Raw genomic sequence first — 4,156 nt, forward strand, 5'->3', positions numbered from 1 at the left:
GAATTGTACTACTTCTTACTGGCTATTACATCAACTTAGAAGCTTCAACTGTGTTCTACTATGGTGCTTTTAGTGTCTCCGCATACCGCAGCACGCGACATAGCTTTGCAGACGATAAGTACAGCCGTTTCAGAGAGAAGAGCGGCCAAGTGACGATCTGGCTTTAAGGCGATTCGATAACAAATGACGAAAACGGACGGATTTCTCATTTTTTTACTACATATGAACACTTTCCATATTGTCCCGTGCAACTCGGCTGCTAGTCCTCCTTTCATGCAGAATCTTAACTTCCTAGCTCATGTCCAAGGCACCAAATCCATCTAAGAAGTCAATAATCGATACCTAAATCTTGAATTGTACTACTACTTACTGGCTATTACATCGACTTAGAAGCTTCATCTGTGTTCTACTATGGTGATTTTATTGTCTCCGCATACCGCAGCACGCGACATAGCTTTGCAGGCGATAAGTACAACCGTTTCAGAGAGAAGAGCGGCCAATGTGACGATCTGGCTTTAAGTCGATTCGATAACAAATGACGAAAACGGACGGATTTCTCAGGTTTTTACTACATATGAACACTTTTCACATTCTCCCGTGCAACTCGGCTGCTAGTCCTCCTTTCATGCAGAATCTTAATGTCCTAGCTCATGTCCAAGGCACCAAAGCCAGCTAAAAAGTAGATAATCTGTACCTAAAACTTGAATTGTACTACTTCTTACTGGCTATTACGTCAACTTAGAAGCTTCATCTGTGTTCTACTATGGTGCTTTTAGTGTCTCCGCATACCGCAGCACGCGACATAGCTTTGAAGACGATAAGTACAACCGTTTCAGAGAGAAGAGCGGCCAATGTGACGATCTGGCTTTAAGTCGATTCGATAACAAATGACGAAAACGGACGGATTTCTCAGGTTTTTACTACATATGAACACTTTTCACATTCTCCCCTGCAACTCGGCTGCTAGTCCTCCTTTCATGCAGAATCTTAAGGTCCTAGCTCATGTACAAGGCACCAAAGCCAGCTAAAAAGTCAATAATCGATACCTAAAACTTGAATTGTACTAATTCTTACTGGCTATTACATCATCTTAGAAGCTTCTTCTGTGTTCTACTATGGTGCTTTTAGTGGCTCCGCATACCGCAGCACGCGACAAAGCTTTCCAGACGATAAGTACAACCGTTTCAGAGACAAGAGCAGCCAATGTGACGATCTGGCTTTAAGTCGATTCGATAACAAATGACGAAAACGGATGGATTTCTCAGGTTTTTAATACATATGAACATTTTTCACATAGTCCCGTGCAACTCGGCTGCTAGTCCGCCTTTTGATGCAGAATCTGAAGGTCCTAGCTCATGTCCAAGGCACCAAAGCCAGCTAAAAAATCAATAATCGATACCTAAAACTTGAATTGTACTACATCTTACTGGCTATTACATCAACTTAGAAGCTTCATCTGTGTTCTACTATGGTGCTTTTAGTGTCTCCGCATACCGCATCACGCGACATAGCTTTGCAGGCGATAAGTACAACCGTTTCAGAGAGAAGAGCGGCCAATGTGACGATCTGGCTTTAAGTCGATTCGATAACAAATGACGAAAACGGACGGATTTCTCAGGTTTTTACTACATATGAACACTTTTCACATTCTTCCCTGCAACTCGGCTGCTAGTCCTCCTTTCATGCAGATTCTTAAGGTCCTAGCTCATGTCCAAGGCATCAAAGCCAGCTAAAAAGTCAATAATCGATACCTAAAACTTGAATTGTACTACTTCTTACTGGCTATTACATCAAATTAGAAGCTGCATCTGTGTTCTACTGTGGTGGTTTCAGTGTCTCCGCCTACCGCAGCATACGACATAGCTTTGCAGGCGATAAGTACAACCGTTTCAGAGAGAAGAGCGGAAAATGTGACGATCTGGCTTTAAGTCGATTCGATAACAAATGACGAAAACGGACGGATTTCTCAGGTTTTTACTACATATGAACACTATTCACATTCTCCCATCCAACGCGGCTGCTAGTCCTCCTTTCATGCAGAATCTTAAGGTCCTAGCTCATGTCCAAGGCACCAAAGCCATCTAAAAAGTCAATAATCGATACCTAAAACTTGAATTGTACTACTTCTTACTGGCTATTACATCAACTTAGAAGCTTCAACTGTGTTCTACTATGGTGCTTTTAGTGTCTCCGCATACCGCAGCACGCGACATAGCTTTGCAGACGATAAGTACAGCCGTTTCAGAGACAAGAGCGGCCAAGTGACGATCTGGCTTTAAGGCGATTCGATAACAAATGACGAAAACGGACGGATTTCTCATTTTTTTACTACATATGAACCCTTTTCATATTGTCCCGTGCAACTCGGCTGCTAGTCCTCCTTTCATGCAGAATCTTAACTTCCTAGCTCATGTCCAAGGCACCAAATCCATCTAAGAAGTCAATAATCGATACCTAAATGTTGTATTGTACTACTACTTACTGGCTATTACATCGACTTAGAAGCTTCATCTGTGTTCTACTATGGTGATTTTATTGTCTCCGCATACCGCATCACGCGACATAGCTTTGCAGGCGATAAGTACAACCGTTTCAGAGAGAAGAGCGGCCAATGTGACGATCTGGCTTTAAGTCGATTCGATAACAAATGACGAAAACGGACGGATTTCTCAGGTTTTTACTACATATGAACACTTTTCACATTCTCCCGTGCAACTCGGCTGCTAGTCCTCCTTTCATGCAGAATCTTAAGGTCCTCGCTCATGTCCAAGGCACCAAAGCCAGCTAAAAAGTAGATAATCAGTACCTAAAACTTGAATTGTACTACTTCTTACTGGCTATTACATCAACTTAGAAGCTTCATCTGTGTTCTACTATGGTGCTTTTAGTGTCTCCGCATACCGCAGCACGCGACAATGCTTTCCAGACGATAAGTGCAACCGTTTCAGAGAGAAGAGCAGCCAATGTGACGATCTGGCTTTAAGTCGATTCGATAACAAATGACGAAAACGGACGGATTTCTCAGGTTTTTACTACATATGAACACTTTTCACATTCTTCCCTGCAACTCGGCTGCTAGTCCTCCTTTCATGCAGATTCTTAAGGTCCTAGCTCATGTCCAAGGCATCAAAGCCAGCTAAAAAGTCAATAATCGATACCTAAAACTTGAATTGTACTTCTTCTTACTGGCTATTACATCAAATTAGAAGCTGCATCTGTGTTCTACTGTGGTGGTTTCAGTGTCTCCGCCTACCGCAGCATACGACATAGCTTTGCAGACGATAAGTACAACCGTTTCAGAGAGAAGAGCGGCCAATGTGACGATCTGGCTTTAAGTCGATTCGATAACAAATGACGAAAACGGACCGATTTCTCAGGTTTTTACTACATGTGAACACTTTTCACATTCTCCCGTGCAACTCGGCTGCTAGTCCTCCTTTCATGCAGAATCTTAAGGTCCTAGCTCATGTCCAAGGCACCAAAGCCAGCTAAAAAGTCAATAATCAATACCTAAAACTTGAATTGTACTACTTCTTACTGGCTAATACATCAACTTAGAAGCTTCATCTGTGTTCTACTATGGTGCTTTTAGTGTCTCCGCATACCGCATCACGCGACATAGCTTTGCAGGCGATAAGTACAACCGTTTCAGAGAGAAGAGCGGCCAATGTGACGATCTGGCTTTAAGTCGATTCGATAACAAATGACGAAAACGGACGGATTTCTCAGTTTTTTACTACATATGAACACTTTTCACATTCTTCCCTGCAACTCGGCTGCTGGTCCTCCTTTCATGCAGATTCTTAAGGTCCTAGCTCATGTCCAAGGCATCAAAGCCAGCTAAAAAGTCAATAATCGATACCTAAAACTTGAATTGTACTACTTCTTACAGGCTATTACATCAAATTAGAAGCTGCATCTGTCTTCTACTGTGGTGGTTTCAGTGTCTCCGCCTACCGCAGCATACGACATAGCTTTGCAGACGATAAGTAGAACCGTTTCAGAGAGAAGAGCGGCCAATGTGACGATCTGGCTTTAAGTCGATTCGATAACAAATGACGAAAACGGACGGATTTCTCAGGTCTTTACTACATGTGAACACTTTTCACATTCTCCCGTGCAACTCGGCTGCTAGTCCTCCTTTCATGCAGAATCT

This window comes from Schistocerca gregaria, unplaced genomic scaffold (genome assembly GCF_023897955.1).
Source record: "Schistocerca gregaria isolate iqSchGreg1 unplaced genomic scaffold, iqSchGreg1.2 ptg000418l, whole genome shotgun sequence".
NCBI classification, from domain to species: domain Eukaryota; kingdom Metazoa; phylum Arthropoda; class Insecta; order Orthoptera; family Acrididae; genus Schistocerca; species Schistocerca gregaria.